The sequence below is a fragment of the Sorghum bicolor genome, chromosome 4, assembly GCF_000003195.3.
Source record: "Sorghum bicolor cultivar BTx623 chromosome 4, Sorghum_bicolor_NCBIv3, whole genome shotgun sequence".
Classification (NCBI taxonomy): domain Eukaryota; kingdom Viridiplantae; phylum Streptophyta; class Magnoliopsida; order Poales; family Poaceae; genus Sorghum; species Sorghum bicolor.
The window spans coordinates 33,715,840-33,730,692 of record NC_012873.2 but is presented as its reverse complement, the minus strand read 5'-3'; positions in this window follow the sequence as shown (position 1 = coordinate 33,730,692).

Below are 14,853 nucleotides of genomic sequence, written 5' to 3'. Positions count from 1 at the left end.
GGTTACTTTTGAAGCCAATCCTGGTAAACTTCAAGACATGGTCGATAATGCTATTAACCGTGCCTTGATCAATCAAGCTGGTGTGCTGTCCAATATGGTTTTCAATGCCGTGGCTAGAACTTTCAAAGAAGGACAATTGACACCAAATTATGTGGGCCCTTCTCATCATCAGCCAGGATCACCGGTGGTCACAGCTCCATTGGCTGCTACAGCCACTGCGGGCACAGAAACTACTGTTCCTCCAAGCACATTAGGAGTCACTAACGCATAATCTACGCCGATGACGACCAATCCATCGACTTAAGATGGGCAGGTTAAGCTTGCTACAGATCTATTGGCATCGGCAATGCCGGGGATCGGTCCCTCCTCCTAACTGGTGGGGTTATGTTATGCCTCCAGAGTTGACGTTGAAGACACCTGGTACATCTCAGACGGCTGATGTGAGAGGCAAGGCTCCTATGGCGTCGGCACCTCCAAATATGCCGATGAATCAGAGTCCCCAGTATACTACAACTACTGCTGCAAGGCCTTACACTGGGAATTCCCAAGCTCCAACGTTCCAGATGCCTAACGCATCGGCAGATTCAATGCTGACGCAACAGAGGTTTATGACTCAGCCAGGGTATGTCAATTCAATGATGATGCCCAATTACCAGTCATCGGCAGGTCCTATGCCGATGAATGCTAATAGTGGATGGCTTGAGCAGGAAGTTTTTCCACAAATGCCCCAATAGAATTATCAGGCTACAGGGTTTCAACAAGGCCAGATCTACCCTGGGTTCCAGAATCAAGGGTTACCTAACCAGCCCATGAATCTTGGGCAGCAGATTGGCGGACAACAGATTGGTGGTCAGCAGTTTGGTGGTCAACAGATCGGTGGTCAGCAGATTGGTGGCCAGATGATTAACCCAATGTTCCATGCAGATCGCGCACCACATAGACACGTGGAAGCATATCAGCAAATCCCAGATCCGCGACCGCCTCATCGGCAAGATGCCGATGCTTATTGGGCCGATAAGATTGCTGAAGTAATGAGAGACCAATTTGGGATAAAACCCAAAGTCAACACTTACTCTTATCGGACACCGTATCCTCCTGCATATGATTTAATCTCGCTTCCAAGTCGGTACAAAGTGCCGGATTTTACTAAGTTTTCTGGGCAGGATGATACATCGACCATGGAGCATGTCAACAGGTTCATCATTCAGTGTGGAGAAGCTGCTAACAGGGACAAGTTAAGGGTTCGCTTGTTCTCGTCATCATTATCTGGATCGGCTTTCACTTGGTTTATATCATTACCTCCTAACTCAGTGATTACTTGGGCCGATCTATAGAAGCAATTCCACAAATACTTCTTTTCTGGAGTCCATGAGAAGAAGATCACCGATTTGGTCAAATTGAAGAAACGCAATGATGAATCGGTTGAAAGTTTTGTGCAGAGAATACAGGAGGTCAATAACAAATGCTATAGTCTGGTTTTGGATGATCGGCAGCTAGCTGATTTGGCTTTTCAGGGTTTGTTGCCACATATCAGGGACAAGTATGCATCTCAAGAGTTCGAAAGCTTAAGTCATTTGGTGCAGAGAATTTCTGATCAAGATATTAGGCCTTTTGAGCCCAAGAGAGCATCGAACAAAAAGGTATCATTTGTGGACGAGGCAGCAAGCTCGAACTCTGATGAGGAAACAGTCATCGGCTTGGCAGAATGGGTAAAGAATAAGAAGCCAATGTCTTGCCCTTTTGGGCACAAGGAGCTGGAGAAGTTCGCGTTTGACATCACCAAAGCCGATAGGATATTTGACTTTCTACTTCAGGAAGGTCAGATCAAATTGTCACCCAATCATGTAATCCCATCGGCTGAAGAATTAAAGGAGATGAAGTACTGCAAATGGCACAATGCAACTTCTCACAACACCAATAAGTGCAAAGTTTTTAGACAACAGCTGCAATCCGCTACATAATCTGGAAGGATCAAATTTGAGAGCTCCAAAACTCAGAAGCTGATGAAGATTGATCAACATCCTTTCCCAACAAACATGCTGGATGCTAAGGGAAAGGCCAAGGTCTTGACATCGGAAGCAGCTGAAAGAAGTGCATCGGTGGATCCTCAGCATCAGATCACTACTGCCGATGCAAAAGGAAAAGGTTTGATCCAGGAGGGAACTAACTCAGGAAGGCCTCCCCGATCCGGTATTGTGATAACTCATAGAAGGCCTCGGGAAACTTGGCAGCAACGTGAGGATCGGTATCGGCGCCAGCAAGAAAGCTATCGTCGGGAAGAAGAAAGACGCCGACAGGAGTGGAATCGGCACAAGGATCACTTGAATTGCCCATTCTTTATCCATTGCTGGGAGCAGAATATCAAGTTACCTACTGTTAGAGATTGCCCCGAGTGCAATGGTTATGATCGGTATGACAGATCCGATCGGCGCTATCACAATGATGATCGGCGATTTAATGGGCTGATTAGGGGGAGAGCATCCGTTCATGATCGGCTGGGGAGCAGGCTCAGTGTGCACGATAGGCTTGGTGATCGTGTTGAATATTTTCCCAGGAACCAAGAGGAGCTTGAAGAGATGGCTAATGCACGGGTTCCTGATGAGTTCATATTTTGCAGAGATGCTAATACTCATCAGTTGGAGTCAGGGGAATATTGTCGTCCATCGGCAAGGCAGTCACCACTTCCCCCATGGTGTCCAGAGGGGTTGACTAAAACACAGAAAAGGAGGCTGCAGCACGAAAGACGAGAAGAGCTAAGCAAGGGCGAGAACTCTGGCCAATCTGGGGATCAGCAACAATCATATCCTAAGGGGAAAGGGCCATCGGCAGATGTCAACATGGTATTTATGTTGCCGATGGAATTCCTTGCACCGTCCAGTGATGATGAGGAGTTAGCGTTTTCTGACCAGATAGCTCAGTTGGCTCTGGATCCGTTGACGGCTATCTTTGAAAAGCCTACCGACAATGAAAGGCAGCATCTTAAAGCTTTGTTTGTCAAAGGAAGGGTTGATGGTCAGCCAATGACCAAAATACTAATTGATGGTGGAGCCGCCATCAACATCATGCCATATGCAGTTTATCCGAAGCTTGGAAAATGGGATCAGGATTTGACCAAGACCGATATGATGCTCAAAGACTTTGAAGGGAATGTGTCTCCGGTTAAGGGAGCCATCGGTGTTGAGTTGACCATCGGCAGCAAGACCTTGCCGACAACTGTTCTTTGTGATTAGTGGAAAAGGTGCTTATAATCTACTGTTAGGGAGAGATTAGATCCATGCCAATTGTTGCATCCTGTCTACAATGCACCAATGCTTGGTTCAGTGGGTAGGTGACAAGATTGAAATTGTCCTGGGAGATTCTTCTTATGTCATTGCGTCAGCAGAAACAGATACCTATGAAAGAACTAGGTGTATCTCAGGAGAGATTTCAGAGAAGGATTTTCTCAAACTTGCCGATTATGAAATTCCGCCGATCCAAGCAGTTGGTTCTGATGAAGGTTTTTAATGGATAGGTTCACCGATGATGGAAAATTGGGCCAGGGATTCACATCGGCCGATGATTTGGAAGAAGTAGACATAGGTAGTGGTGATAAGCCTAGACCTACTTTTATTAGTGCAAAGTTAAGTTCTGAGTGTAAGCAACAGTTAACTGATTTGTTAAAGGAATATAAAGATTGCTTTGCTTGGGATTATACTGAGATGCCTGGTTTAGACCGATCAATTGTTGAACATCGGTTACCCATCAAGTCTGGGTTTCGGCCACATCAACAGCCAGCTCGCCGATGTAATCCTAATATTCTTCCTCACATCAAGGCTAAAATAACTAAACTTATCGAGGCTAAATTTATTCGGCAGTGTCGGTATGCCGAGTGGATCTCCAATGTTGTTCCAGTCTACAAGAAAAATGAGAAGCTTCGGGTCTGCATTGATTTCAGAAATCTTAATAAAGCTACACCAATGGATAGCTACCCAATGCCAATTGCCGATCTACTAGTTGATGCTGCGGCTGGGCATCGGATCATCAGCTCTATGGATGGCAATGCAGGATACAATGAGATATTCATGGCTGAACAAGATATTCCAAAGAGTGCATTTAGATGTCCTGGTCACGTTGGGTTGTTTGAATGGATAGTCATGACCTTTGGCCTGAAAAATGCTGGTGCTAATTATCAGAGGCCTATGAATTTTATATTTCATGAGTTCATAGGCAAGCTGGTCGAAATTTATAGTGATGATGTGGTGGTTACCTCTGGAGACTTCATAAAACATCTTGCCGATTTGTGAAAGGTGTTAGAATGCACGAGGAAGCATGGTTTAAAGATGAATCCCAATAAGTGTGCATTTGGTGTATCGGCAGGACAGTTCCTTGGTTTCATGGTGCATCAAAGGGGGATTGAAATTAGTCGAAGATCCATTGATACTATCAACAAAATAGCTGCTCCTACTGTTGACACTAGCTAACACCACTTAGATACTAGGTTGTCATCCCTAGCATGGCGCCAGAGTGTACAAAGGTATTTATAAATGTAAAGGCTCTCTAGAAAAATAGTTTATTCTATCCGCAAGCGCACAGATAAAACACCTCATTGTAGCATTTCACCAGGATAAGTATTCCAGGTATCGTTATTTATAATTTTGCTCAAGGGATCTAAAGAAGATGAAATTAAATCAATGGGGCAAAATCTATCAAGGCATAGACTAGAGATAAACTTCCAAGAACATGATTACTAATGAGAAACTCGTCACACAGTCACGTACCTTAGCACGGGGTAAACCATAAAGATAATGATAATGAATTATAAGTTCAAGGGATAAATAACACAGCGATTAGAAAATAGACTACTCCTCATATATGTAGGTGATGTCAGATTAGCTAGAGAATGGATTCTAAGTTATCTACTAACTACTAAGTCATAATCTACTCTAGTTATCTACAAGATCATATATAGCATAAAAGACTCTTCATTCATGTATAAGGAACATTGATAAAGTAAATCAGAGTATCGCATGACTTACTCCACAATACCGGTTCTGCCTGTCCTATCAACGGAGGGTGGACTATATAAGAATCAACGAAGCTGTCACTATCGCGAACTACCACACGACCCGGCCAATAGGATACATTTGCAGATAAATAACATGTAAGCACCACGCTCACATGTGATCTATCACCTAACTCCCTCGCGTCAAGAGCTAAGCGCTTTGCAAACTTATACATAAACTCATTATCAATTAGAACTATATCAAATATAGAACTAGAACACACTAAGAACATAATAATTAGAGACATAATGCAATTAGAACAAAGAATTAGAGAAAGATATGAATAATACCAATCTTTATTACCGAAGATCCGAATCCAGAGCGTAGTGCTCTACTTCTCTAATTGCTATCTAATCAAACCTCTAAACTTGAAAGATTAGGGAGTAGCTAATTCTAATTCTGTGTGGGAGAGAAGCTCTAAACCCTAACTTTGATGGCCACCTCTGAATAATGATTTCTTCTCTTCTATTCTCTTCCAGGGGGGTTTGGCCTTGGTTTTATAGTCCCCTCAAGTGAACGTGAGCCATTGGATCAAACCGACATAGATTGTATGGTTTAGATTGATCCTTTAGGTCGGTGGAGCGTAGTCCCAAAGCAGAGTTCTGATCCAACTCCAACCCTGGGCAGGCGCCCAAGGGGGGTGGGCGGCCGCCCTGCCCCCGAGCCCGATCGTGCTCTCGTTCGTTCCCGTGGCTTCTGGACTCTTCTAGATTGAGGAAAATTGCGCGGCACGTAATTATCTCGTTGTAAACATGACATGTGGGCCTTCTCTCCATATTCTCTAATAACCCCCTGCAGAAATAGATAAACACCAAAGCTCGTGGAATTCTATCAGATAAAACCCTAATTCAAGATGTTTGTTTCATATTGATCCTTTTTCATGTTTATTTGATTATTAATTTTAGTACTTAAGGACCGTCCACAAACTCCCCCAAGCTTACCCTTTGCTCGTCCCTGAGCAAATAGCTAAACATAGACGAATCAGAAGTTGCTTCGATGTTTTCTTTCCTGACAGGCACACATGCTTTTGCATAAAATTCTTCCAGATTAGAGTGAAGGGTTATGAAGTTTAGTACCTACACTTAATTCTTAAGTGATCAAAAGACAAAATAATTAATTCAAGCACTATTCCTCCTGTCTATACTTCACCTTTGTTCCAAAGTTTTTCATAAGTTTTCAAAATAAAACTCAGAGTTCCCAGCAATGATTCTCTCAAATCTCTCTATATGTGGTATTTGTGGATTCTTACCATAACGTCACTTACCTATAGCTAATGGAATATTTAAGTGGAGCTCATAGGAGTGAAAAACAGCTCATACATATGTTGTCTAATCGAGCTATGGTTCCAAAGGAACTCAGCATATAATTAAATCAAGATGTGCATGTGTGGTGGAGTAAATAATAGTGATGATAAAAAATGTATAAGTAATAATAAAACTTAGTTCTCATTGCTCCTCATATTGCTATCTCTCCTCCTCTTTGATCTTTGCTTTGGGAGAACAAGGGCTATCTCTTTTTCTTTTTCTTTTCTCTTTTTTTCAGGTGGGTAGCAGATACCCCTAATTCTACTGTCGGACACTTGTCCATTTTTTCCGCTCAAGTGGGTATCTTTGTACCCCTAATTCTACTTCGGACACTTGTCCATTTTTACCTCTCGTCTTACTCTTTTTTTCTTTTATCGAGGTTCCGGACACTTGTCCCTTTTTATTTCCTCGTATATTTTTGCATAACCCATGCCTCTTCTGCATTGAATCTTTTTAGAGAGAGAGAATAACAATATTTGGGACAGTGAGTGATAATATTTTTAGCAATTTTAATGATTGGTGATGAATGCTATGGTAGATGTGTGCAAGTGAATATCTTAATTTAACCACATGAAAAGCTCCTAAGGGTCAACACAGCTCGATCAAACTCAATGTAAAGATGTTATAGCAAGTATGGCTGTGATAGGTAGTTTTGTATACTAGGAACTCATCATGTGAATTGTAAGTTTTCAAAATAAATCTCCAGAACTTAGTGTAGTAGGAACTAGATAAACAGCAGCTCAACTTTATATCATGCCTTTCTCTTACCTAGACTTTAGTTTTATGCTTCCCAAAGATAGTAAATTCAGTTTTCGTAATTCCTGGAAGAACCGTAATATAAAAGCTAGGTACTTGAAAGTAAGCAACCAGAGCAACTGTTCATTATTTCCATCATGTATCTTTTTGGTCTTTTATTTTTCTAGAGATTAAACTTAGCAGGGAAATAAAGCACACTCATCTACACACTCTTTTTATTTTGTTTTCATGTTTATAAAATGCAGTAAATTAAAGTAAGAAAATATTTATTGGGTTTTCTAAGTTTTTCCTTTTAAGATAAAATACTAAAATAGAAAAGAATAAATAAGAAGAGCAAATAAAAACTTACTTGATAAATTGGGGAGGAACTCCCCCAAGCTGGATGTTGACGTCGGTCTTACCCGATGTTCCAGAACCGCATCATGGTTGTGATGTTGTCATTCATTGTTGTTGTATCTTGTCTCAGCTCTTCTACTGCAGTGGCATGGTCCTGGTTCCATTTTTGTTGCTCTTCCAGGAGTCTTCCATGTTCTGCTTGCGTGTTCTGGATGTCGAGGAGAGTGTTGTCGGTACGAGTGAAGAAAGCACCGGCCTCTTGATAGTAGTCATTCGTGAAGGCGTAGGAGACATCGGAGTATCGTCTTGCATCAAATTGGGGCGGAGGTCTGGATCCTGAAGCTCCATATGGATCAGTGGAGTACCTGCCCGTATGGAAAGGCGGGTTTGTCCACTGGTGATCTTGGCTTTCCGGCCATGTCTCCTCTGTTGGCTCTTGTGGTTGCGCATGTCGAACCCATGGGTCTCGAAGGACTCGGGGGTTGTAATCGCAATAATGCAGGTGCGCTGCTTCTTCTGGTCCAGGGTCAGCTCCATATCAGGTGCGTTCTCGATGGGTGGTCATCCTTTCAGATGCCACTCGTTGTGGAGCTCTCTGGTTCACTGGTGTTGCTGCAATCTCAATTAAGAAATTTTGGACAACGTATAGGCCAAGGTTCGGGTTAGGTAACCGAATCTTGCCTCTATCATCATATAGCATATACATTATATTCCCCTCTTTCTTTAACATCCGAGCTTGTCTAAATGTGTCATAGCCATGGTAAATTCTTAACTCATCTATGAAGTCCAATGACGAGTTTTCTAGTAAGTGAAGGTTAATGGCTAGATGAGTAATAAGTGAAGTACATCCTACTGGTCCCTGAAGACTAGGTATACTAAGCCAATGAGAAACTAATAGTGTAACAGGTGAAGTAGGTACTTTACTAATAGCAGCATATAAAAGTTGTAAATCTTCTACTCTTACTTTCCTAATATCATCACGATAGAAAAGATTGTACCCAAGCCATTTGTGGAACATCTTAAGAGTGGGGTGTTCCATGTCACTGGTTCGGGCATGACTATAAAAATTATCTCTAGATATTTCTCTCCAAAACTGGTGTCTCTCAAAATTGGGTAAATCGGAATCAATGTTCAAGATGCATCTTGAAGAGAAACCAAGATGGTCGCTCAGCTCTCTCCAAGACAACATAATTTCCTATTTGAACATCCAAAAAACAATTCCCCCCTCATAATATTGTAAGGTGCAAAGAAATTCGAGGGTGAGAAGACGAGAACCCAACTCAGTTATATTCCAAAAATTTGTCCAACCTAACATCTGGAAAATTAAGTCAAATTCAGTGTCCATACCTGTTTCTTGTAGTAAGATTGGATCGATAGTAGGGGTGTGAATGAAATCTTTGTTCTTCAACTGCTGATAGACTTCTTTCTCCCTTCGGGTCTTCAGTCCAAGGTCTCCTATCTTGAGAAGAACCTTGACTTGCTGACCTGATGAGGATGACGGAGCTTGTGTGGGTGTCGGGTCGACGCTCATCTCTGATGGCTGTGAGGAATGTCGAGCGGAACTCCTTGTACCAATGTTCTTGAGAGCCTTCCCTGCATTCTTCACCTTCTTAAACATCCTGTAAACAAAAGTTGGCAAAAACACAACTAGTGGAAAATGTGAGAGAAAATGTTAGTGGTCAGCTGTCCGGAATGTCAGTAGTCTAGGGGTTAGTCGTTCAAGATAAGTTTTCTATTTTAGCAGAACCTCCCCCTAAACAACTCTTACTTCCGCTTAGACAACGGGATCACTACTTGCTAGGTGATACTCACTCTCTATTAACTTCTTTCCCACTCTTCTATTTCTCTCTACTCTCTTCTCTCTTCACTACAAGAGCTCTTTCTGGAAACTGATACTTGTGTGGTTTTCTGGAGTGCTTGTGTGGAGAGGATGGAGGTAGAAGGTGGCTATTTATAGGAGGAAGAGGGAGCAGGGCGGGCGCCCTTGGTAGGTGGGCGGGCGCCCACTCCTGGTGTCCATCCTGGGTGTGCCTCCTCCACTTGCTTCCTTGCTTTGATCTCACGCAGAATAATGTTGTGTGGTGGTTGTTGGATGGTGGAAAGATGTCTGGTGAGTGGACACATATTGGTGGATGAAATTATGTGATGGGATGTATGTGAGGTGTGGTATATGACATGTGGGACCCAAGGAGTGTGGTTCATGCTTCTAGAAGATTAATATAATTAAATATAATGCAGGAAAATCTATGAGAATTGAAAATTAAAATGATAATGGAAAATATTTTTTTGTGCCTCCACAATAATTAATAAATATGGGTTGTTACACACCATGAATATTATTTATATGGGCCTTTTGATTATTATAATAATGCTATGAATAAATGTGACTAATGCAAGAGTTAATTATGCAAGAATTTAAACATGAGAAAATTAATAATGCGGATAAATATTGTTTTACCTCTCGGTGAGGGTTTGGGATTTTTAGGTCCCCCAAGCTGGACCTCCAAATCTTTTAATCTTCTAAGTTACCTTCCTCTGGAGATGGTGTCTCCAGTGGTTCTTCATGAACTTCCTTCACTGTAGAGTCTCTCTATGGTCTGGGTTTGAATGTGAAGTGTTCTTCTTGTCCGTTTATGTTGAACTTGATTTCTAGTTTCCCGACATCAATGTGGGCATTGGCAGTGCTCAGAAATGGCCTTCCAAGGATGATGGACACTTTTGAGTCAGGACTCATGTCCAGTACTACGAAGTCTACTGGCACTAGGAAATCTCTGATCTTGACTGGAATGTTCTCGGCGATGCCCAACGGGTGTCGAACCGATTGATCCGCTAATTGTAGGCACATTGATGTTGGTTCCAGGGTTGCATGCTCAAGCTTATTGTAGACTGATGCTGGCATCACACTGACACTTGCTCTGAGATCACAAAGTGCATTGTTGAAGTGTTGGTTTTCGATCGAGCAATCAATAGTGGGGCATCCTGGATCTTCCTTCTTCCTTGGTGGCTTGTTGAGGATGGCCGCACTACACTCTTCTGTCAGCTTGATAACCTCAGTGGTGGGCAGTGGTCTCTTCTTGTTAAGAATATCTCTGATGTACTTTGCATATGTAGGTACCTGTATGGCATCCAGCAGAGGTATGTTGACGTATAATTTCTGAATTACCTCTACAAACTTACCAAACTGCTCATCCGACTGCAGTCCTCTGTTTCTCTTGGGAAATGGCAAATAGTTGGTGTCGTAAAAATCTTTCCTCATTTCTCCATTTCTTGGTGGTTGCAGCAGATCTTTTGCTTCAACTAGGCTTTCTTCTTCTATCACTGCTGGTTGCACTGGTGTTGATGTTCTTTGTTTCTCTTTTGGGTATGGGGGATTTCTAGTGGCTTTGCCTCCTCTAGTAGTTATATTCTTTTCCTGCTCAAGGTTAGTAGCAACAGGCAGTGCAGCAGCTATCTTTATTAATTTAAGCTCTACCCTTTTATTAAGAGTGTTTTGCTCATCAAAGGCAGGTAGTAGAAAATCCATTTTATTCTGTATATCTTTTAGAGATGATTCATTTGTATCTAGCCTTTGTTTAACTTCATTATTAATTTTGGTTTGTTGAGCAATTATCTCTTTTAATGAAAGTTGCTTGAAAGTATTACCTGAATTCATACCTTTGCTGTTGGGTTGACTCGAAGTTGGTTGATATTTGTATGCTGTCTCAATGGCCCTTTGATCTTCTTTAAACTTGGCCCTCTGGTCAATCCAATGGAGCAAATTTTCCATCTTACTTGATAACGCATTTACTTCTTCTGGTATTTCTTCAGTTTGATGACATTGTTGAGCTTTATCTTGGAACCAGCTTTGATTTTCTGCTATCTTATCCAAAAGTATCTCTGCTTTTCCAATTGTAAGCTCCAAGAATGATCCTTTAGCAGATGCATCTAGGAACTCACGAGCCTTCTGGGTTAATCCATGGTAGAAGGTCCGCATAAGTAACCATGTGGCCATTCCATGGTGAGGACAATCTGATATGTATCCTTGAAAACGCTCCCATGCTTCTGAAATGGCTTCTGTCTTCTGCTGTTGGAAACTGACAATATTTCCTCTTAAGGCAGTTGTTTTGCCTATAGGGAAAAACTTTGATAGAAAGGCATTTGACAAGTTCGTCCAGTTGTTGATGTTATCTTGATGAGTGTAGAACCACTTCCTCGCTTTCCCTTCTAGTGAGAATGGAAAAAGGCGAAGCAGTATGACGTCTTTGTCAACTCCGTTGATGTGGATTGTGCTTCCAATCTCTAAGAAATTCTGCAAGTGTGCACTAGCATCTTCATGTGCCTTTCCACTGAATTGTATAGCTTGTACCAAATTGATGAGGCTTGACTTGAGCTCAAACTCAGGTATTCCTTCTTCTACTGCAAATCTTGGACCAGTTGGAATGTTCTCAAGGCTTGGAGCAGAGAATTCTTGTAGGGTCTTCTGTGCCATAGCTTCAGCAATTGGTAGCTAGCTTCTTCTTTTGATTGCTTTGGTTCTGATGATGAAGAGTTGAATGTACCCAAAGTCAATCCTGATATACCCTGTATAAAAATATAAACATAGAAAAACAACAGGGTGAACCTGCCAAAGCAGAGGTGCCTTGTTATGATTTCTCACTTAATAGCTGTTTTATGCAATTATTTCTCTATAGTCTAGTCTAATATTTGATATGAATAACCTTGATTGATTTTCTGGCTTTCCTTACCATTCCTAAGTATTACCCTTTTGTTCCCCTCTATGACTTATTCCTGAGACTCGTATAATATCCCCGGCAACGGCGCCAGAAATGGTTGTTGACACTAGCTAACACCGCTTAGATACTAGGTTGTCATCCCTAGCATGGCGCCAGAGTGTACAAAGGTATTTATAAATGTAAAGGCTCTCTAGAAAATTGTCTATTCTATCCGCAAGCGCACAGATAAAACACCTCATTGTAGCATTTCACCAGGATAAGTATTCCAGGTATCGTTATTTATAATTTTGCTCAAGGGATCTAAAGAAGATGAAATTCAATCAATGGGGCAAAATCTATCAAGGCATAGACTAGAGATAAACTTGCAAGAACATGATTACCAATGAGAAACTCATCACACTGTCACGTACCTTAGTAGGGGGTAAACCATAAAGATAATGATAATGAATTATAAGTTCAAGGGATAAATAACACAGCGATTAGAAAATAGACTACTCCTCATATATGTAGGTGATGTCGGATTAGCTAGAGAATGGATTCTAAGTTATCTACTAACTACTAAGTCATAATCTACTCTAGTTATCTACAAGATCATATATAGCATAAAAGACTCTTCATTCATGTATAAGGAACATTGATAAAGTAAATCAGAGCATCGCATGACTTACGCCACAATACCGGTTCTGCCTGTCCTATCAACGGAGGGTGGACTATATAAGAATCAATGAAGCTGTCACTATCGCGAACTACCACACGACCCGGCCAATAGGATACTGTAACACCCCAGTGTTATGGTTGCATTGATCATGTGCATAGCACGAGCATTATCATCTACTCAAAACATGTCATGATCATCATCTATCTTGAGCCATGTCATTCTATGCAAAAATGTGATTTAAATTGCTTAAATAGGCTTCCTATGCTTATGTCTAAGTGAACCATGCTTGTGTTTGTGCTCTATGCCTTGGTAATTAGTTTATCTATGCTTAACTTAACCTTGGGAACAATGTTCATGTTGATCACTTCTCCAAAATATGTCCTTAAGTCATACTTGTGTAAATAGGCCCTAGAAACCTCTTTTTCTTAGGCTTTTAAAAAGTGTGTCATAAAATATTTGCATGTCAAAACTTTCTACAGCAAAGTTGTAGAAAATTTTATAAGGAACAAAAGTTGTTTTATGGCCATCTCATGAAAATGAGCACAAATAGCTCAAAAGTGACCCACAAGGCAGATTTGGGGCTGTTTCCAACACTTAGAAAATTTTCTAAGTCTTGAAACGAAACCAGTTTGCTTGATCGATTTTGAAAACTCTATATCTCTCAATCCCGGCTGATCTGGCTTTTGCTCTTGTTGACAAAGTTGTAGAACTCGATTGAAACTCCAACTTTGTCAACTGCATCATCTTCTATCTCGGGCTGGATTGGGAGTTATCCGTTGCTGAAGTCGCTCTGTCAGTCGGTTGCCGTGTTCTCTGAATCGAAGCCGAGCTCACCGTCGGGGATGGCCAGAGCGCCACCTGTCCGCCAGATGTCGTCCGTACGCCGGCGATGGCCCCGCTCGTCAGCTCCCAGCGCGCGCATGACGTCCACGGCGACACCCTGAGAAGAGTGGACGCGTCCACTTCCGCTCTGCCTCGCCCCTCTCGCCAGAAACGCGGCCGCCGTGAGCTCTCCGTCGCGAGCCTACTCCGGCGAGCTCGCGTGCGTTCCTTGCTGCGCCATTGCTCACCAAACTCCACCCACAGCTCCGCCGTGAACCGCTCTCCATTCTCCACCCACCATCACGTCGTGAAATCCACCGGTGAGCCGCCAATCTCTTCTTCCCCCAAATCGGGTCGCCGTGATCATCTTTTCCGGCAAGCCCAATGCCGAGCTCGGTGAAGCCTCCTGTCTCCTCTGGTCAGGTCGTAGAGGTAGAGTAGGTCCTTAGCGAGCGTTTGCGCCACTTGCTAGACGCTCTACCGAGCTCTCCGTCGCCGGACACGATGCGCAGCGCCGCCGTGTTTCCGCCGGAGATGGGTGCTCTCGTGGCCAGCGTGTTCCACGAAGTTTCAAGCCAAGCCGCGTACCTAGGAAGCTCCGCCGTAGTTCGCTGGTGCCCTTGGTTTGGCCGGAGACCTCGCCGTCGCGGAGAAATCGCCGGCGAAAGTCGCCTCGGCCGTGAGGAAGACGACCCTGACAGGCGGGGTCCACTGTCAACGTCACTCTCTTTCCCTCCTTTTCTTTATTCAAAATCCTGATTTTTGGCTTTCTTGCAAAAATCATATCTCCTGTTTCTTAGATCCAAAAATGGTAAAACCAATTTTGTGTTGTTCCTTGAGATGGCTAGTTTTAATAAAAATATAAAATAAACCATGTTTTCTGAGAAAATATTTATTAAGGATTTAATCTTGTTATTTATGGATAAATTCATATCTCTTGCTATACTGCTTAGTTTGCTCTGAAAATTTTATAGTAGCCTCTGTATGGTATTAGAGTGCTTTGGTAAATATTTCATGAATTGTGGAGTACTGCAACTGTGATATGTAATTTATGATTGAAATTTGGCTTGTTTCCTTGATTAAATTATATAAAATAATTGGTGCTTATGCTGGTGCTCTACTTTGGTAGTAATCATGTTTATGGTATTCCTCATATGTAAATAATTTGAAATCTGTTGTTTGACACCATATAAGTCATGTTTCTAAAATTATGAAATAAACCC